The sequence below is a fragment of the Colobus angolensis genome, unplaced genomic scaffold (assembly GCF_000951035.1).
Source record: "Colobus angolensis palliatus isolate OR3802 unplaced genomic scaffold, Cang.pa_1.0 Scaffold135, whole genome shotgun sequence".
Lineage (NCBI taxonomy): Eukaryota > Metazoa > Chordata > Mammalia > Primates > Cercopithecidae > Colobus > Colobus angolensis.
The window spans coordinates 531,975-554,526 of NW_012114433.1; positions in this window are offsets into that span (position 1 = coordinate 531,975).

Here is a 22,552-nt window from a genome sequence, read left to right on the forward strand (position 1 = left end):
TCGAATTGTAATCTCTACGTGTCAAGGGAGCGGGGTGATTGGATCACGGGGGCAGTTTCCTCCATGCTGTTCTCATGATAGTGAGTGAGTTCTCAAAAGATCTGGTAGTTTTGTAAATGTTTGGAAGTTCCTCCTGTATACTTCTCTCTCCTCTCGCCTTGTGAAAAAGGTGCTTGCTTCCCCTTTGCCTTCCGCATGATTGTAAGTTTTCTGAGACCTCCCCAGCCATTGGAACTGTGAGTCAATTAAACCTCTTTCCTTTACAAATGACTCAGTCTCAGGCATTTCTTTATAGCAGTGTGAGAATGGATTCTTCTACAGCACTTGTCCTGGCTCCTCCTGAGACAGCACACATCACCCCAGGGCCAGGCCTGCATGCACATCTCCCCGTTAAACATGAGGTCAAGCACACTTTGAAAACCTTAATTATAATACCTTGACCCTCCCTATATGTACATGTTTCTCTCCTTACCTTCATAAATGGGCTTCTCAAAAGAGGCATCAGTAAGGTATTTAACTCTCCATTTTCCTCACCTTGATGGTTTTTAAACTTTTTGGTTTCAGAGTTCCTTTGCTCTCTGGACAATTACTGAGCTATCCAAAGGGCTTATGTTTATGCAGGTTTTAACCATCGATAGTTACCATATTAGAAATTCAAACTGATAAAAATGTTTACTATTTACTAACTCATTGAAAAATAACAGTGATGAATGTAGTACATACTATCATAAGTATAATTTTTATAAAACTATTTTTCAACAACTAAGAATAAATAGAAGAGTGGCCTTGTTTTACATATTTGCCAATCTCTTTAATCTCTGGCTTAATAAGAGAAACATATTGGCGTCTGCTTTCAAAACCTTCTTTTGGCTGAAGTAGATACAGAAAATGCAGCCTTGCGTAGATACAGAGCTGGAAAGGGAGTATTTTAACATCTTCCGAGATTACTGTGTATGGTGTTTCCTGAAAACACACTAAAACTCAGTAAAGTGTTAATTTCTTAAGATGAGTTGGAATCAGACACAGCAATGAACTTTTCATACTTGGAAAAAACAGTCTGTCACACACATGCAATGAATCTTCTATTGTGATTTTGTGATACCTTCCAAATGTTGACCGGTTCAATGTGCAACATGAAAACATTGCATTAATTAATATCACTGCCAGTCTCATCAGATAAACATGTAAGTGATGTAAGTGTTGGGGTGCTGTTGAACTGTGTCATGCACACTTGCGAAGGAACAAGAGTAGAAAATAATACAACTAATGTCGCAATAGGCCTTTGAAGATGGTTTTGGCCTCATGGACCCCTGAAAGGTCTCAAAGTCTCCCAGACATCCTTGAACCATACTCAGAGAATGATTTATCCAATCAATAATTCCGGAGAAACAATGTTTATTAATTCCTGAAGAACCTCCATGACTAGGTCCCAGGCATGCTTCTGTTATCAACTGAGGGAATTCCTTCCATGTTGAAACAACCTCTTCTCTTAGCTTCTGTTCCAAAGGCTCTCCAGAATTCCTCTTATCCTTCTAGAAAATCCTGTTTTCTGATGTACAAGTTTACGTCTTCCTTTCTCAAACATTGAATTCTGAGGTTCTTCAGACCACCACTCAGCTCCTCTCTACTCACTCTGTGCTGTCCCCTAGGAGAAAATCTGATTTTAATTCCTGCCCAAGCAAAAAGGAAGATCTCACTCACTTTCCTCACAGGCTTCTCCCAGCTCTAGGTTTGGCTAAACTCCATCTGTGATGTAGTTGTGTGCACGTCTTAAAGTGTGAGATCCCCTCCTCAGCTCCCAAACTTGGTCACTTTTACCTTCGTTATCAGCTGCATCACCTCATCCTGTCGCCTGTCTCCAAGCCATTCTTGAAGTCTGCTCATTCACTCCTCTCTCAGGTCCTCGCTAGTCGGAGCCCCTCTCTTCCAGCTTCTGAGTGGTCTTCTCAGTGGACTCCTCAAGTTAGCTCTTCCTCCACCCATCATGTCCATGATTGGCTAGCACAGGTGACTCTTTCAAGAGCATGAACTGGTTTCCATCCCTTGCGCCACATGCTGGCTTCAGCTGAGCGTGATATCCTGACATCCACAAAGGACAGGATTCTTCACAAGGTCTCCAGGCTCCCCACAGCTCAGCCCGGCAGCCTCTCCAACTCCTGTTCATGCCACGACACCCCAGGTGTCTCTGCTGTCCTTCAGTTTCTGGGACATGTGTGCACCCTGCCTTGGATGGTCTTTCTCCAAATCTTTGCTCAATTGTGACTTTATCATGGAGGTCACACCCATGGGCCCTGAAAGATCACATCCTCCGATTCTTTGCTCCTTGGTCACACAGAGATTCACAGTTAGTTTATTTACATGATTCTTTTTTTGTTTTGAGACGGAGTCTGGCTCTGTCACCCAGGCTGGAGTGCAGTGGCGCGATCTCGGCTCACTGCAAGCTCCGCCTCCCGGGTTCACGCCATTCCCCTGCCTCAGCCTCCTGAGTAGCTGGGACCACAGGCACCCGCCACCTCGCCCGGCTAGTTTTTTTGTACTTTTAGTAGAGACGGGGGTTTCATCATGTTAGTCTGGATGGTCTTGATCTCCTGACCTCGTGATCCGCCTGCCTTGGCCTCCCAAAGTACTAGGGTTACAGGCATGAGTCACCGTGCCCAGCCTAGACTCCTGAAGTCAGTTTTGAAAACCCCTGCAAGATTGCACTTCACAGAGATTTAGTGAGACCTCCCCATATATGGCTCCTGCATGCTCAGATATCTCCCCATTGCCTTGAAAATTAACACGGAGACATCCATCAGGAGTCAGGATGCCGCACACACTGGGCTAAGCCTCGCAGTCACCCAGGAGGCCCGTGCTCTGCCACCCACGGATCTGCTCAGTCCTCCCTGGAGACACTCCACGCTTGCCAACTCACACCTGACGACCACTGCGAAAAGGCAATGAGGACTAGGAATCCCATTCGGCGGGGCCCTCACACGCAGGAATCCCTTGCTCACGGAATCTCGTGCTGAGATGTGCCGGAGTCGCCCTGAGCCTCAGCTCTCAAGGTTCCAGAGTAGGCTGTTCACCAAGAGCCCCACACAGCAGGAGTGGTGTGCACGTCATGATCACACAATCACGGGTATCCATGTGCACACCTGTGCGCCTGTCACCCACAACCCTTCCATGTGTCTCTGCGTGCCTGTCTGGGGAAGAGCAGTGGGCTGGTTTCAAGAGTAGCAGAATTTGATAACTTGTGTATCAGTGCCTTACCTGATGGTGTCTCCACGTGGAATAAAATAAAATGGAGTTGTACAAGGGGAATGAGAAAGGAACAAATCAGGCTCCCTGGGGAAGCAGCAGGCTACCTGTGGTATAAATACAGAGCCCCACCAGGTACACAAACACCACAGCAGCCCCTACCATTTTGGGAAGACTGGCTTTATTCATTTTCTGTCAGCCCAGACTCCGAGAGGCCGTGAAGTATAATTATGGGTGACTGAGGTGCCCACAGACAGGAGTGGGTCTGTAGGGACGCTGCAGGGCCCCGGTGAGTGGCAGTGCATTGGTTGTGAGTGGCGCTCAATCACCAAGGCTGCGCTTATGAGAGATCAATGAACAGGAACTCATTACATCCCGACCAAAACCAGCCACAGGACCGGGAAGCCCAGGTAGGAGAATGCGGGTTAAATTGTATATTGTTTTTACTGTTGTTTCATTTCACAAAACTGCAAAAGTCCAGGCAACATTTTGTCAGTAAAAAACAATAAAGAATATGAAAAGCCCATCTTCACAGAACATTGGACATTGCAAAACAACCTACAGCTATTATCGGATATATCAAAACTGACACGTAAAACTTTGGCTGTTGATTGGACCATATCTCATGGGGACAGCGCCCGCTCGTCCTCATCCCCTCTTGGATGGCGCTGCGTATCCAGAGGACCATGGGCAGAGAGCTGATGAGTTTAATTGAATTGGGGGTATTTGGATGATTGAAAAAATTGGTGACATTGCAAAGCTGGTCAGTAGACATTCAGGAGCGGAGAGAGCTGGAGGAATCGCCTGGATGAGAAGGGACATTCATTCTGTTCACATATCTTTTATAAAACCAGCACTGCTTTGTGGATCCATTGTGAATGGACTATTTGTTGCTGTTTACATTTTTTTAAAACTAAATAAACTGATGCACACATTCACTCTGAGGTCATCAAAAAGGAAATTGTTCACAAAAAGAAAAAAAAATGATTCCTGTATTTTGTATCTCGTATTTCATTTCTACCCATGGGATACGAGTTCTACGTGTTTTCATACAATTTTCCATCTTTTTAATAATGCACCAGCAGCTCTGTGAGTGTGTGTGTGTGAGAGTGTGTGTGCGTGTAAACTATAGACAAATTACATCATGAGGAAATAATTAGAAACATTGCTTTTTCCTGTGCTGCCTGGAGGAGGAGAAAAACAAACGCACAAAAAGCCAGACAGGGATCAGATCCTGAACTACAGATGTGCAAAGAGGCCGGTTATGCAGAGCCGACACCCTGCAATTCCCCCTGGCACACCTAACTCATATCAGGTTGGGCTCATCATTGTATTATATGGCTGCGCATCTGCTTCCTGGGTTTCTGAGAGACTGTGTTTAAAACATAAAGGTTTGGTATAAAGGGAAATAATTAACATGTTTCTTGGCACCTAGCCCGCTGGGACAGAACACCGCACCACCTGAACATGACAGCCTCTCTTAATATCTCACATTCTCCAGAGCAATTTCCAGAGTAATACAGAAGAATAATTGTAATAATATGCCCTCCCCCAAAGATGGCCACATTACAGACACATCAAATAGCTACGTGATTTCACAGGTGTGGACAGTGGGCATTCAGGCACCTTAGTCAACGTGCCGGAGGTCAGTTCCGGAGCCTGCTTGACTGGGTGTGAGTTTACTTTAGAAAATGTATCCTATCTCATGGATAAGACATTTACATTTTTCAACTAACTCTGAAAGCCCAAAAGATTTTCATATGGAAACACACACCTATGCATACTTCAGATACTTTCACGAAAAGACCATGCCCTGAAATTTATTACCACTTCAACGAGCATTTACTGTTTCCTCCGGTCTCAATGGAGAAAAAGTTTCTAGATTTATCAGGTATCCTTTAATTTTTCATTTCCTTTGATTACACAAAGAAACTCATTCTCACGGGATTTATGACTTCTCAGAACAGAGTAGGAACAGCAGAAAGGAAGGTTAGCTGCTGGGCTGTTCATTTTTTCTTTTCTTTCCCACTGTTATGATTCTTTTAACATGTGAGTAATACAGAATATGTATTTATGCAATCTTTCCCTCTGACATTATTATGACATATTTTGGATTTGATGCGTTTTTTTCTGGTTTTGCTTTTAAATGTATAAAACATGTTTATGGCCAGGCATGGTGGCTCACGCCTATAATCTCAGCACTTTGGGAGGCCAAGGTGGGAGGACTGCTTGAGCTTAGGAGTTCAAGGCAAGCCTGGGCAACATGGCAAAACCTCCTCTCTATAAAGATACAAAAATTAACCGGGCATGGTTGTGGGTGCCTGTAATCCCAGCTACTTAGGAGGCTGAGGTCGGAGGATGGCTTGAGCCCAGGAGATTGAGGCTGCAGTGAGCTTGATCACACCACTGCACACCTGCCTGGATGACAGAGTGAGACCCTGTCTCAAAACAGTATCTACAACAACAAAAATAAAACAACAACAAAAGAATACCTTTTTATTTTGTTTTAAATTTAGGGAAACTCAAGAAGATATTTAGGGGGTAATTGCTCATTCAACAGACGCCCTATTCAACCATCTCTGAAGAATGGTGCGTGGCAGCGACCATGCCCTCAGGAGGCCGCAGTCGGTTCACCAGCAGAGCACATGTGGAGAAAGTTGGAGGCTGGAAAGCGCCCTTGCCCTCCGCACTGCACCATGGTGAGTTTCTATTTTTCTCCCGTGGACGCCGTGGAATCTGCCTCTGCTTTATTTCTACTTGTGGTTTGCACGGTTAGCTCAATTCTGGTGCATTTCAGTATTTCCATTGCAATTAGTGTTGCTGCTTTCACTGTGCAAAGGTGGGAGAGTGACAGGGAGCTCAAACTCCTCCAGGAGAACAGCCGGCCAGCAGAAAGTGATTGAATGATCTCATTTCAGGCTTTTTGTTAGACAACAGGCAGCACTCTATGAAGATTGATACAGAAGTGCTGGGCTTGGCTGGCTGGATCATCAAATGGATTGATATTACACTCCAGCAGCAGATGAAGACAAAGTTAACTGTTATCATACTCAATACAGGGGCTTGTCAGGGGCGGAAAATCACCCCGTGTCACTGATTATGGGAGCGTTTCATGACTGTCATGCGAATTTAGTGGCCAGATGTCATGGCCAGGCTGCTGGGCCAAAAACTCTTTATTTATAAGAAAAGTAAAGAATGCCTGCATGTGCAGCCCACGGAGTCCCAAATCAAGGCGGCCCTGGTGCTCCTGTGACCCCAGATAAAAGCGCAGAATGCCAGGTGACTGATTCGCAGAAAGCAGAAAGGTGTAAAAACGTCTGCATCTCGGCTCCTGGAAGACGTCTAACTGGATTCCACTGGCAACGATTTCTGTGTGTTCCCTTCTCTGATGCACATTTCAGGGATAAGAAAGATGTCATGCGGTGAGCTTGATAATTTTGGGGGCGGTAGGAATAACACTGACCACTTACTAGGTGTATCTTGCTCACTTCTCTCATGGGTGCACACACACATCCCACCAGCAGAGAGGACATTGTTCCTGTGCTGTGAAGGGAATGGAGACCAGCAGAGACTAAAGAGGCTTGACCTGAGTCACACTCGGTGCCTATGATATTAGCAGGGCATGACGGGGGGTTCCCACATCCCAGGTGTCATCCCTGCCCCCCTGCTCACACCCACCCGACCCTCCGTGCCCCATTTGCGAGGAGAGCAGGCAGGGCATGAGACATGTCACTGCATGAAATCACAGGACGGGATGGTTCTGGACAATGCAGATGTGACGTGCCGTCTGTGTCTCCTAGATGCTATCAAACCACAATGGCAAGTGTAGGCACATGACTTTTCTTTCCAAGTACATCTGGTAAGGGAAAGCAGCCCCTTGCTGGGAACCACTGGGATCAAGTCCCACCAGGCCCAGCATTCTTTGCTGCATCCCCAACACACGAAACAGACCTGGGCATGCGGTGGAGGTCCACACTTGCTGAGTAAATCATTATTTCCCAACGACAAAATCTAGAAGGTGGCTGGGGGTCAGTGAGGAGAAGCAAGGCAGGAACCCAGTTCATGCAGAGCCTCAGACACCAGAGAGGGCCCAGGTATTACTCCAGGTTCAGAGGAAGCTGATGGAACATTTCCAGTGCGCGAGCTTCATTATCTGATTTGTTTAAAAATAAAAACATTGCGGTGGAATGTGACGCGATGGGGAACGCAGATCACAGGGACCAAAAGCAAAGCAGAGGCAGCTGTGAGCAGGGGCACAGCTCCTCAGGAAGGGAAGGTAACTAGAGGAGAGGGAATGACCAGGAGAGAAAGAAGCTGTAGAGGAAATGTTTTTGTCAGATTTGTATCAGCTCAGTTCTATAGCACAAGTCTGGGGCAAGTGGAGAGAGGGGCACAGGGAGGGCAGCTGTGCTTGAACCCGGGGTTTGAAGTGGAACCAGCTGGGCCTGCGAGGGATGGAACCTGGGACCAGGAATGAGAGGAAGTCCTGCGCTAAGCGGCTGCAGGGATGAGGATGTTGGTGGCCACTGTGGACAGTATCAGGGTAAGAAGAGGGATGTGTGTGGCTCTAGGATCAAAAGTCAAGAGTTCTAGCTTAAGGGGACTCAACCTGAGATGCCTGTGAAGCTGTCAGGTGAACTTCAGCTCAGAAAGCAGTGGCTGTGTGCGTGTGGGAGTCATTCCCAACTGGGTGCCGTTACAGCTGGGTAGAGACGTGCAGGGACAGACTTGAAGGTGGCTCAGATCCACCAGAAAGAAAACCAAGATGAGAGGCTGGAGGGTGTTTTGTCGCTCTCCAGACTCTGTGGCCCTGACTAAAGCCCCGTGAAGGGGAAGAAGGAATGGAGCGGGAGAGGACATTGCAGTGGGTCCTGCTGACCCGCTTACACAGACTTCCTCTCCATCTGCATGTGTCTGCCTGCTGTTTCCCTGAAGAACCCTGAAAGCCCCTCTTTTTCCTTTAATCATAAAACTCTTCTTGAGAAAGCAGTGCACCCTTGCTGTATCCACATGTCAATCATCTATCACCGCCTGGCATTGTGTCCTCTTCCTACCAGATCCCACCCGATCTCTGTGATGGCCCCAGTATGTTGCCTTTTGTTCTGATGACATTCAAAATATCAGCAGGAGCCTGCTGGGAGATGCCATCATTTGTGAAAGGAAGGTTGACCATGGAGTAAAATAAAACCAAACTATTTTTGCATCCTGGATCTGCAGTTCTCTAGTTTCTTGATAATGCACAATTTATTTTCTTTGTCTGCATAAATAAACATGATCTTCTTCACCTGTCAGGGAATTATTCCAGTTCTTCTCTCACACACAGAGCAGGGTATATGGAGAATGCTGGCACCCTCAGTTTTTTGGGCCCTTTCTCTTTCTGGATACGTAAGAACATTTGACTCCCCTGCCCTGAGAATGAGGACGGTCCTGGAACTTGACTTGGCCACTGAAATGTGGGCAGAAATGATGTATGATGTTTGCAGGAAGACACATTTACAAGTCAGCCCAGGTCCTGCATGGCACTGGCCCTTTGGGAAAGGACAGCACAGGCTGAGATGAGGGCTCCTGACCAAAGGAGCCTGGATCCTGAGCCCCCCACAGAGGGCGACTGACCTGGAAAATCATCTTGATCTGCAGTGGACTTTGCATGAGTAAAAAATAAACTTTGATTGCTAAGCAAATGTGATTTAGGTAATTGTTTAAATTGTGGAATGACCTAGTTTATCCTAGAAATTCATGGGATTAAAGGAGGTGGGGTAATGGAGAGCACTTAAATTATGAACTTCTGCCAGTATAACATGCTTGTTAGCTATCACAGCAATAAGTCTTTAAATGTAAGTACCTGGTTAATGGGTGGAAATAGCCGCCTAAACACTCAGTGCTGTTAGCATAGAGGAAGGGACTATCATTTTTGTGTGTGTGATTAGCTTTTCGTTTATCTTTTCTTTCAACCCAAACTAGCCAGGTTAACACAGGGATTCCTGAGGAAGAGAGGGCAGAAGGCCATTTGCCTGTGTTTGTTCACCATATCCTCAGACCTGCATTCATTCAGGTTAGGCAGTTTTCTCACCAGGATATCAGGAAGGGATGCTTTGTTCTGACAGGGACACTCAGCAAAGGTGGGGTCTGCAGGCCTCGATGTGGGGTGCTGCTCCCCTCTGAATGTCCCTCAACCTGCTGAGGTGTCCACACCCCACACAGGAGTTCTGCTATGACCACCTGGCATGACCCCCATCCTTCTTGGGCACTGAGCCTCTGCCCAGCCACCATGGCCCCCAGGCTCCACCCCACCCACCTTGGCTCCATCTAGTGGATTTTGGAGTGAGAAGCTCAGGAAGGGAAGGTAACCAGAGGAGAGGGAATGACCAGGAGAGAAAGAAGCTGTAGAGGAAATGTTTTCGTCAGGTTTTTATCAGCTCAGTTCTATAGCACAAGTTATTTTAAGTTGATCAGGATGTGGATATATGTGTATATATATATATATATACACACACAGAGAGACACACACAATATACACATGCACTTGTATAATATGACACTACATATTTGTATGCTCTTTTTAATACAAAAGGACAATTATTTAGCATGTGCTATTTGTAGACAAAGTCTATGGAAGTGTGGTTTCTGAAGGAGCATTGTTAGTACTGAGATGGAACACAGCATGAAGTGTGTTATGGTCTCTGATTCTGTTGGCTTCTCTCTGGACCTTGACTCCAGTGGTCTTATTGACAATGCAAGATTTTTTACATTTGAAGTATGGCTTAGACATCTATATTCAGATATTAAGATTCTCTTTAAAAATCAAATCCAAGACACATTAATTAGTGATGGTATGTTTGAATGGGAGAGAGAATGTACTTGAAAAAATAACCTTTATATCTCTAAACAAATGTCATGGGACAAATGAGTATCTACAGAATGTCCCGAAGCACCCTTTGGTCACCACGTTACACACAGACCCCTGCACTTGGCCACTTTCAGACAGTTACTGATCTTTCATATTTTGCTGGTATTTTGGTGTTTTAAAATTAATGATTGTGCTCACCCTAGCAGCCACTGTTTACCTGACAGGGAACTGACTATCTTCAGCCAGGAGGAACCACTTCTGGCCAAATCCCTGCCAAAGAAAACCCATTCACCCCTGGGGCTTGGGCAGGCCAAGACAGGGCCTGCTTGATTCTAGGGGGAGAAAAAACCACTTCCACCATTTGACAGTAAAGACACAACCAAGCAAATTGTGTTCAGCCCTGCAGAATGCTGACAGTTTGATAAAGAGGACAAAGTATATACTTTGTTCACAATCAGTTATCTCTGAAAACTGAAATCCAAATACTAGAAGACAATTATAACTTCTTTCCAAAGTGAATATAAACTTGTAGCCACCAGTTACAATACCTAATGGGACTAAGCTCCCTGACCCAGCATTTCAGCAAAAAGAGCAATGTACTTTTAAAGTCAAAATGGCATAATTATTATAAAATACACTTTTGACATGGAAGGAAAATTAAAAACAGATTCCTAAATAATTATAAAATAATTTTCTGACTCTGGCACATTTTTGACAAAGAAGCGTCCACACAGCTGGTTGGGAGGTGCTGGCCTTTTCCCTGTGCTTGGTGTAAATGTGGCTGTCAGCATTTTCATTTAACATTTTTAACGTGATTTTAAATTTCAAAAGACACAGTCCTTGGGACTTAAAATGTGATTTTACTTCATAAAATATTTCTTAAAATATGACTGCTTTTGAAAAGTGGAAAAGTTCCCCACATCCCTTTAATTTTTAGCAGTGTTTTCATTACACAATTTATTCTTTTCGTGGAAATTCAGTTGTTCGCATTCATCAATCTTTGCCAAAATACTGCTTTTGTCCTGTGTCATTGCAATGCTCTTCTGGCCTGAAAGTATGGCTTGCTTTAGGAATACAAAAAGTCTCACGTGACAAAAATACTGATAAACACTGCTTCAAATATCTTCTAAAATTAGGTTTGTGTTCATACAGCCCACACTGTGTCATAAATATTTACAGACGGATTTGGTCATGAGAACCAATGAGGTCTGTTCTTCGAAGCAACACAGGTTGGCCTCATTTTAAACCAAGGTGGCGTTTCTCTGTGGCTCCACAGCACAGGGAACCCTGCCTGGGGCCCCGCTCATGACCTGACCTCTGGGCCTTCCTGACAGCACTGAAGAGATTCGTCAGAGAAGACCTCCGTGCTTCGCCTCCATCCTGCCCAACACAGAGGGCGCGTCTCTGGAGCCACACAGACCCAGCAAACATTCCTGTCCTGCGAGGAGCTGACACACGAAAGTCCCCCTGGGGTCCAGAGGTGGAAGGTTCAGGAAAGGGGAGTCAGTGGCGCTGCACGTGGCCCGCACGTGGCTTCCCGTCTGTCAAGGCTGCTGGGGCGTTTTGGATGAACGCAGCTGTGGAGTGAAAAGCAGAACGCAGGGAGCACCCCAGGCTCTCAGGGCTCATTCACCCCCACCAGAGAGAAGCCCCCACCCAGAAACAGCCGCCGCCCTGCTCAGCTTCACACCGTCGTTTCCTTAGGAAGGCTTCTGTCTCAGGGGTCTCCTGAGAGCCCGCATTTCATGAATTGTTTAAACTTGGCACATAACCCAATACAATATTTGTAAATGAATCGTGCTGAGAGGAATAAAAATAGCGCCTCACACGCCTGCGGGAGAAACAGCATCCTGTGAGGGGATCAGGAGGCCCTGGGCCGCGTGGTTTGTGCTTCCTCCCAGCCCCACGTTCCTACTCCACCTTGGTTCCTACTCCACCTTGTTCTGCACAGCTGACCACACTTTCATTCACAAGGCATTCAAGGCAGGGGAGCCACCTGCTATTGTTACTAAATCAGGGCATAGAAGCAACGCAACGTCCAAAATGCATGCTGGCTGTTAGTACTTTTCAAAGTAGACAATATGAAATTAAATTAAAGATGGAAAGTAACACTTACTGTAAAGCTCTTATGTGCCAAGGCCCTCCCTGAATAGCAACAGGAAAGCGTGGTGCTGGTTCAGACATGGACCGTGGCCTTCACTGTGCCCGCGAGGGTGTGGACGGCCTCTCCGAGCCTCAGGCCCAAACCTCCGGGTACAGAGTGGGTCTCCTAGGAGCCACCTGGGGCTTCCTTCCTTTCCCCCTCTTCCCACTGTTGACACTCACAGACCCTGCAGGATAAATATTGTTAGTCTCACTGGAAACATGAATCCTGAAGATTTCAAAGGGAAATAAATCTCACCGACATGAACTGACTGGTGCATTCCCAGGTAGTGTCATTATTGGGATGACCACTGTGACTTTGAGATCAGTGACCACCATACTAGAAATTGCAGTGGCAAAGACACACTTCAGTTGCAGTGTCCACTCCAGTGCCTGTGGCTACTGAGATAACATGGGATAGCTACCACAGAGCCAGCAACCCACGTCCAAACCGACAGAGCCTTAGGAAAGCCACTTGTGTTAATACGCAAACTACCAGGCAAAGACGGCAGCACTCACTTGATGGTGCTGCCAGATTGAAAGACGCTTCCCAAACTAGTTGTGATGAATATATTTGGGTGTTGGGGGACGTTAGGAATCTCAAGACTCACAAAGGTGCCCAATAAGGAAAATTAATTCATAAGCTGACAATCAGTGAACACCTATTATATCCCAGCTGCATACTGAGAAATGAGAATTCCTAGATAGAAATGAAAGAAGAGAAGTTGTAAGAAGCTGCCATTGCTTCATGCAAAACAAATCTGAAGTGTGATCAATCATGTTCTGGTAGGAACAGAGATGAGAATAGCTATAACTGACTGTGCCTCATAATAATTTTGTATCATTTTATGTGAAAAATAGAATTTTCCTCCTTGGGCTGGCCACCACCTGGGTGTCCCGTGGTCAGGTGGCTCCCCCATTGGACTTATTCAAGCTCATGGATGTGGTTTCAGTGAAGCCTTGGGAATGGACTTGGGTAATTTGTGACCCCACTGCGGACTGACTGCCTCAGCAGAGCACGGATACTAACAAAATGGGTAAAAGCCAACCTTTGGTTTAGGTTAATGTTACTGATTCCATAATGGGAGACAAATGCAATTCTTTAGAATCAAAGGGGCGTGAAGTGGCAGGGCTTCCCAGAGCAATACAGTGCTAAATTCTGAGCTTATGTCCCTAAAAGGTATTAGGTTTGATCAGACCAGGAGGGGAAATTAACTAGAAGTGATGCCAAAGAAGAGGAAAACATTTCTGAGCCTGAGAAAAACAGAACTTTTATTGATCTAACTGGACTGTGGGCGGTAGAGCTCAAGGCCCTCTCAGACATTTGCAGTTTACACAGAAGTCCTGAAGGAAGCGGGGCCACAACACTGAAGGGAGAATTGACGTCTGAGGTAACTCAGCCCACCACTCCCACTTTCTGATACCCAGGATCCTGGGTCTGATTATCTAACTTAGTGTGGCCAAGAGAATAGATGCATAAATCAATATGTGAATATCTATGGCAAAACAGAAACTTGAATTCTCTCAGGAACTCAGGTGCTGTGGGTTGAACTGTGTCCCCGAAAAGGAGGTGTTGAGGTCTTAAACCACTCTGGGGAATGTGATCCTATTTGGAAATAGAGTTTTGGCAGATGTGATCAGGTTGAGATAAAATCATGCTGAATTAGGGTGGCCCTAAAGGTCATGACAGGTGTCCTTATAAGAAGATGGGAATTTGGACAGAATCGTGATGGGAGAAGGGCACGTGAAGATGGAGACAGCAGTGGGAATGTGGAGTCTGCAAGCCACGGGAGGCCAAGGACACACCGCCACTGATTGGAGGAGATGAGGGCCCTCCCGGGGAACCTGCAGAGGGAGTGCGGTCTTGACTGCAGACTCCTGGCCTCCAGATGATTATGAGAAAATAAATTCCTGTTGGTGAAGGTCACCCGGTTGGTGGCGATGTGTCACGGAAGCCCTAGCAAGTGGCCATCAGGTGAACAGGTGATTCGATTTCCTTGGAAGATGCTTGATTGTTTTTGTCTGCCTCATTTTAAGAAACGAACATGCCCATTTCACAGAAGTGGAATAGATGACAGCATTTTGCCTTCGTCTCCAACACCTGTTTCCATTCAATGTCATTCCTGCAGAGATTTCACAATGATGAGAATGTCATGAATGGAAACCACACGGTCTTTTCTGCTCATGGGCTCCTCTCCTCAAATGATATGGACATAAAACCTCTTTGGGCTCCAGGGCAGCAGGAGGAGAGGATGTGGCAATGTTTATACTTCCACAGGCTCAACTGTTGACTGAGGGTCCTCGACCTTCCCTCCATGCTGCTCTTGGTGAAATCCAGCACCAAGGGAGGACCCTGAAGTATATGCGTGTTGGTAGCGTTCCCACTAAAACCAGGAAAAATAAACAAGGAGACGAAGAAGATGCAGCCTGGGGCAAGGGAGCTCACTTGGAGAATATTTTTCATTGAAGCCAAGGGAGCATCCCTCTCCCTTTCGGAGGCCTGTCGAGGCCGATTGACTTGACGATGATTTGCTGCTCAGCGATGGCTCCCTCGCTCCCAAGCGTGAGTGATGGCTGGGGACGGCTGTCAGAGAGCAGCAGCTCGCCCGCCCAGGCCCTTAAAGTAAAAATGAAAAAAAGGAACTGTTTTTAAAATAATGGGGCTCCCTGGGAAAAATATGCTTCATGATCTGCTTTGTGGGAAGTATTTATTTCTCTCTGTTTGTGAAAGGGGTTTATCATGCCCAGTGCATTTCTCCACACTAAAACAAAAACCTCAAAATCCATACAGAGAAAAAAACCTCCGCTGAAATACAGGCACTGTATATATATCACATGTACAGAGGGAGAAAAGGATGTGAGAGTCTATCTGTCAACCCTTCCCCAGGTCCATCTGTCCACCTCTGTCTGTGTCCATGTGAAGCTGAAACCAACTGCAGGTGCGAGTGTCCACAGGCATTGCAGACCTAAGCCTTAAACAGACTCTCTCCGCTGGGCCTGACTCTGATGTCCACAGAGAACACCATGAACAGCGCTGGTGTACTGTCCTGCTCCCTCATCTTTTTGCAAGGGCGCAGGAGGAAAGTCACAGGGCAGGAGGGCTGGTGAGGCCTGGAGGCTGGGGCCCAGCTTCACCCACCTGGGGACCTCAAGGAAACTTTTCCTGTGATGGGTGTGAGAGGGGGGAGGGATCCATGTCTGCTAATTGCCTGTTAGACCAGGCATGGAGAAGGGTTGCTGCTTTCTCTTCTAAACATGAAGCATCTGAGGCTCATAGAGGTTAGGGATGCCTGAGGTCACCCGATACTCTCTGGAACTTGGGGAGCAGATGAGCAGCCTCGGTGTGCAGGACACCAGGTGTGGGACGGAACGTGGGAGCTCACAGGCCACCCCCAGGACATGGGGGCACAGGTGTGGAGTAAGGCAGGTTTGGGAGTGAATTAAACAACACATACATTGTAAAACGCATAAATCTTTTATTATGGATTCACTTTAATTTTTTAAATGAAAGTAAATCTGCGTGTTGTTTTAAGTTGGAAGTTACTTTTGATTGCTTCTGCAAAATCCAGATCTTTTAGACAAATCAAAAATATAAAATATGACTTTCTTTTTTGGTGCCAGTTGAAATTCATTTTCTCTGTCTCTCTCTCTCCTCACATCCAGTCCCCGGTTCCCTAACACACACATTCATGCACACATGTGCACATGCACACACACACACACACACACATCTAGTTTTTTAAAAAAGAAATCAGTTGTCATCAGCCACATGAATTCAATAAGGAGACGTAAAACTGACAGCTCTTATTATCACCCAAGGCAAAATGAGGCAGACCTACATTTGAAGATCTGCTTAAGTTAACATATCAAATATTAGTGTCAAATGGAAATAAGGGCAGATAATTTTAGAGAGTTGTTATTACATGACATTCAAAATCATATGCTATGTTCTGCAACATTCAAAGAAAGATAAAAATGAAAAATGAAGTTAATGAAAAGTTATTGCCTTACTGAAGATTGCAGAATCAGGCACTTTACATTAAAATAAAATCTTTTTAGAACACTAAAGCTTACAGAAAATAATAATTTAAGAGTGAATCGCCCTAATGGAATACTCTCAATCTCATGTCCACAAATAGTCTTCCCAGCTGAATCTGAACGCCCTATTTTTATCATCACACATGATTTATAAATAGGACTTTTTGGAAACACTGTCAGGCGGCCACAGAAGAAGGTGAGTGCTGCCTGCACACTGGGCTCTTTATTTACATGTCTCTGCTGGAGCAAGAGAGGTGTTTGCTTTGAGACCCACAAGCTTGTTCGCCATCGTCGTCCACACCTTGCGTGATTGATCCAGGCTGGCTGCTCCAACGTGCAGTGCTTTTATGCGTGACGCTGTGTCAGTACGAAACACAGCTTTCTGTTTCCTCTTTGTATAACTGGGATTTTTACCATGGTGATTGCCAGTTTGCTGGTTTTCTGAGTGTTACCGCACTGGTGTGCGTAAAGATGAACTAGGTAACTCAGATCTCTGGGATATAGTTCATCTTTCCTCGAAGCTTGAATGTCGAGTCTCCAGTGTGGTGTGCCAGGTGCTGCCTGAGCACTCACGAAATACGGTGCACATCCACAACTGTCTTTCTAGAGCGTTCTATCTTGGATGCTCCATGGCCTCTTAATTGGTGTCTCTGTCAGTCTTGACATTGGTATCTAGCTTCGGGCGATGAAGACCCTTTCATCTCAAACCCTTAATTTTCAAAGGCAATTTCCTTGCTGACAATGCGTTCAGGATTCAGCCTCTCTGTGGAGTCAGGTTCAGCCCTCACCCAACTCCTCTTCCTCAGAATGATGGTTAGATAATTCCGGCCTCACTCCAACCTTCTGTCCACTCAACACTTCCCCTGTAGCATCAGTTTTCTAATATCCACTGTCTCAATTCTCACCATTTTAGAACAGAAAAACAAGGTTGTGTTTTACTGCTCTCATTCGGATGGACTGAGTCCCTTCCTGTACTGCCACGGTTATGAGGAGAGGTGAGCCCAGTCCCCATGATGGCGGGCAATGTCTTGCCGAGCCCGGGGGCCCCACACTTGCTGAGCTGCAGCTCTTCTGAAGCCTCCAGTCACAGTCACAGAATCCCACTGCATCCTCTGATGCCAGAGGCCCTGGGCTCAGCTGTCCCCTAATGGCAGGAGATTCCAGTTGTAGCCACCACTCGGGCCTCACATGGTGGTCACTGTCCTCCTTAGCCGCTCTGTACCAGACACCCCAGACCCCGTTCCCAGCATCCCAGAGCACAGATGTCACCGAGGCCGGGGGTACCTGGTGAAAGGCCCACAGGGAGAACCTAGCAGGATGCAGCAGGCACCGGTTCTGAGCATATTCCCCGCCTCTCCGGGAGCCTCTGCCCACCGTGGGGCAGGTGTCACCCTCTCTGCCCAGCCCCAGCCTGCTGACAGAAAGCCTTGGCAAAGGACTGTGAGGGCCAGGACGAGACAGCACATTGGCCTGAGACTATCCCGGGTCTCAAAGTCCAGATCACACACTTTTCAACAAGCCTCATGTGGAGGCTCCACCGCAGCCCACGCAGGGGCGTCCTCACGCTGGTCCCTGGGTCCCTCGCACCCACGATCACTTTCTTCCACGGAGATCCTGCCTGGTCCCTCAGGGCAGCCTCGAAGCACCCATGGTTCCTCCCTCCCCACCCACCTCGCACCACCCCCTGCCCAGTTCTCCTTGAAAGGTCATGGATGGTGAGGATGATTCTCATGAATGAGCACAGCAGAGGTGGGTGAGCCCCTGAGGCCACCTCTCCTCTCCCTACACTGGTGACGGCAGGACCCTGATACTGGAGTCCCCAACTGTGCACCCTAACAGCCACGCATTGTGCGGTGAGGCGTTTCACACACTAAGTGGCAGGTCCGTGTCTCTAGGGGTTCCTGGTGTAGACATGGGCAAGGTCAGGGCAGTCCCAGGACCCCTCTGCTGCTCCTCTCAGGGACATGCTCTATTTCTCACCTTGCCTTCCCTCCCTTTTCTGGATTCCAGGGACCCTTCTTTTCTGTCAGCTTTATGGCGTCTAATTTTCATGCAATCAAGTCCACCGATTTAAGAGTAAAATCTGACAAGTTCTGGCAGATGTGAACAGCTGTGCAGGCCCCACTCAGCCGAGATGCAGAATCGTTCCAACAACCAAAGGCCCCTGCTGACATTTGCATTCAGTCCTGGGGCCCAGGCTGCTGCTATCCACTCTCTGTCACTGTGGCCCCGTCTTCACTAGCATTTCATATCTTGTACAGTCTTGCTGGCTTCTTAAATTTAGCGTAATGCACTTTGGGAGACTGAGGTAGGCAGATCACTTGAGGTCAGCAGTTCGAGACCAGCCTGGCCAACATGGTAAAACCCCGTCTCTACTAAAAATACAAAAATTAGTTGGGCATGGTAGTGCATGCTTATAATCCCAGCTACATGGGAGGCTGAGGCAGAAGCGCTTGAACCCAGGAGGCAGAAGTTGTAGTGAGCTGAGATCAGGCCACTGCACTCTAGCCTGGGCAACAGAGGGAGACTCTGTCTAATAAAAGAAAAAAAGAAAATTACCATAATGACTTTTGCAGTTCATCCATAGTGTTGTTTATATCAGAGGGTTTTTTTCTCTTTTTGTAGCCAAATTTATTTCACTGTATGCATAGATCACAATTTGTTTATTCATTATCTAGCAAACAAGTATTTGGATTTTACCAGTTTGAGCCAAATGTTTTTATTTCTCGTAAGTAAATAAGGATAACTTTTCTGGGTCAGCTGGTAAATATATACTTAAATTAACAATAAACTGCCACACTGCTTTCTAAAATGGCACTTTTTTTGGCATCACTGTCATCAAAGCCTGAGAGTCCCGGTTACTGTGCATCCTGGACAGCACTTGGTGTGCCCACGCTTCTGACCGTTCGAGTCAGGCAAGCGGCTGTGTGAAGGCATCCCTGTGTCTTAATTTGCATTTGCCTACTGTGTACCAGTGCTGAGCACCTCCTCCTATGCTCATCTGCATTCCTGTATTGTGTTGAGTGACAAATCTCTTAAATCTTTTACCCATGTTTTATTGGGTATCTTGTTTTCTTATTATTGAGTTTTAAGAGTTCTTTTCACAATTCTAGCTAAGAGTGCTTTATTAATACATGTTCACAGATACTTTCTTCTAGATTTTGAATTGCTTTACACGTCCTTGTTTTTTCTTTGAAAAGTTTTTAATTTTCATAAAATCCAATTAATTATTTTTTAAATATTTTCTGAATTCTGTGTCTTCTTAGGAAATTTTGTCTAATCAAACTTTAAGATTTTCAGGCCAGGCATAGTGGCTCACACCTGTAATCCCAGCACTTCTGGAGGCCAAGGCAGGCAGATCACCTGAGGCCAGGAGTTCAAGACCACCCTGGCCAATATGGTGAAACTCCATCTCTACTAAAAATACAAAAATTAACCAGGCATGGTGGCAGGCACTTGTAATCCCACCTATTCAGGAGGCTGAGGCAGGAGAATCACTTGAAGCCAAGTGGCACAGGTTTCAGTGAGCTGAGATCACACCACTGCACTCCAGCCTGGGCAACAGAGTGACTCCATCTCAAAAAAAAGAAATTCCATTTTTTTCCTAAAAGTGTATGGTCTTAACTTTAATACTAGGTTCATGTATGATGTATTTTGAGTTTAAGTTTGTATGAGATGAGGTAAGGATTAAATGTGTCTGTATAGACAAATATACATTTGTATAAAGATATCCAATTGTTTCATCACCATTTATTGAGAAGATTATCCTTATTTATTGTATTGACTTTGTGCATTTGGCAAAGTTCAGTTGGGCCTTTACATAACAGTCTATTCTGGAATATTCTGTTCTACTCACCTATATTTCTATCTTTATGCCTGCATCATACTGTCTTGATTATGGTAGCTTTATAATAAGCCTCAAATCTCATCATAAGGTGGTATAAGTCCTCTGACTTTGTCCTTATTTTTTAAAATGGGTTTGATTACCCTGGCCCATCTGTATTTTTATACAAATTTAAAAATCAGCTTTTTTACTCAAAAAAACCCACAAATAAACCTTAGGATTTAGATTGAGATTGCATTAAATGTATACATTGATTTGGGGAGAACTGACATCTTAATAACATTGAATAATCGAATCATGTTGATGACATTTTCTCCATTTATTTAGGTTTTTATGCACTCCATCAGAAATATTTTATGGTTTTCAGTACAAAAGTTTTATATGCAGTATTGTACTGTACATATGCAGTACAAATGTAAAAGATATTTAAATTTCCCCTTAAATATCTTATACTATTTAAATATCTTGAAGCTACGTAAATGGCATTTTTAAGATGAATTTATAACTGTTTATTGTTGACCTAAAGAAATACAACTCACTTTTGAGTATGTTGACCTCATATCCCATAACCTTACAAAACTCATATATATTAGCTGTTACAAGGGCATTCCTTAGAACTTTCTACAGAAAATCTCCTATCTTCTTCACATAAAGACAGTTTTTCTACCACTTTTCAATATAATGCCTTCCATTTTTCTTCCTTGCTTTGTTTTCTGGCTAAAACATCAAGTGGGATGTTTACTAGCAGTGGTGAGAATGGACATCCTAGCTTTTGTCTCATGCATAGGGAGAAAGTATGATTACACATGATGTTAGCTGTAGGATGCTCTTATTTGGCTAAAAATGTTACAACCTAATCCTAAAGTGTGAAAACTTTGTATTTTCATAGGTGTTGCCTTTTACCAGATACTTTTCAGCCATATTGACATCATCATGTACTTTCTCTTTTCGTCTGTTGATATGGTGACTGCATTGATTGATCCTTAAGTATTAAACCAACCTTGCATTCCTGTAACCCCACAAAAAAAAGGATATATTATCTTCTTTTCATCCAATCGCTTTGAAACGGCTTTGGCTAAGATGAGCAAGGCATGCTGAGAGACCCACAGACCCCCTGCAGCCCTGCTCCTAGCTGACCTGTTGACAGCGCAGTTATGACTCTCCCTTTACTCACACCCTGTCATCTCCTGGCATGAGCAGTTTTGAAACCTCCTCATGTCCCTCTGACTTCTCCCTTTCCCATCAGCCTCCTTTGTTGCTTTCCATATTCTGCCTCCTACACCCAAATCCATGAGGTGTCCCCCAAGCTTACTGCTGAGCTGACTCCTCCTTTCTCTCTGGACCTCTCCACTGAGGATCTCTGATAGTGTCTGTGTGTTATCAATATCATATGTGTGTGATAAGGAGATAGAGATGTATATCTCAAAAGTTAAATATTCAGCTTAACTGAATCCAAACATCCACCACAATTATTACTCATCTTCCAAACATCTGTGTTCCCAGAAATCCAACACTCTCCTTTTCCTCACTCCACTGTGCACCTGTCCTCTCCCAGGCCACCCAGGAGGTATATCCCATCATCATCCACCAAGACTCCTCCATAGGCCCCAGTTGGGTTTTCTGTGTCCAGGGAGGGCAGCTACTATGTGACGATTGTGTTCTGGGATCTGCATAGGGGTGAATAAGAACAAAGACTCTCCTTCACCATCTGTACCTCCCTTTATCATTTCTACAGGGACGGCCTCATGCTGGCAACCTTGTGTGCACTTGCACTGGCCTCCTTGATGCAGGCTGATCTGAGCAAGGGAAGTGCACCTGTGGCCCTCTATGGTGTGAGAAGCTGGGGCCATCTCCCACTCAACTCCCATCAGCCTGGGAAGCTGTCAGGAGACAGATTCTCATCACTTCCTGTGTTCTCATGAGGCACGGGGCTTTCTGCCACAGCCGCTCAGAGCTGCTACGTGGAAATCCTGCCACAGTCAGCTGGACTTGCTCCTCTGCCACAGTGTGGACCCCAGGTCACCCTGTGTTCATCTGGCCCCATTTGTTTCACTGTTGCCCCTTCTGGTGTGTGGACAAGGACCAGAGAGCTGGCACCTTTCCATTTCTTTGGGAGTCATAAGCTCTCAGAACTTAAAAGTGGCTCACTGTGTCTGTACCAGCCGATCTTTCAGGCCTTAGCCAGGCCTTGTCTCATATCTGGCCATGTCCATTGATGCTGCTTCAGGCTTGGTGACAACTTTCACAGGTGACTTGTGATGTAGGTGTAAGAAATAGCCTTTACCCACTGGAGGTCAGTGAGACTCCCAATTTCCACCTCATCTCAGAGCAAGAAGTGCCTGGCCAGACAGCTGCTAGGCATACAGGGGCAACCTGGGTGCCACGTGTCTCCCTCCACAGTCCTGCAGACCCCACAGCAGGTAGAGAGAGGGCCAGCCAGT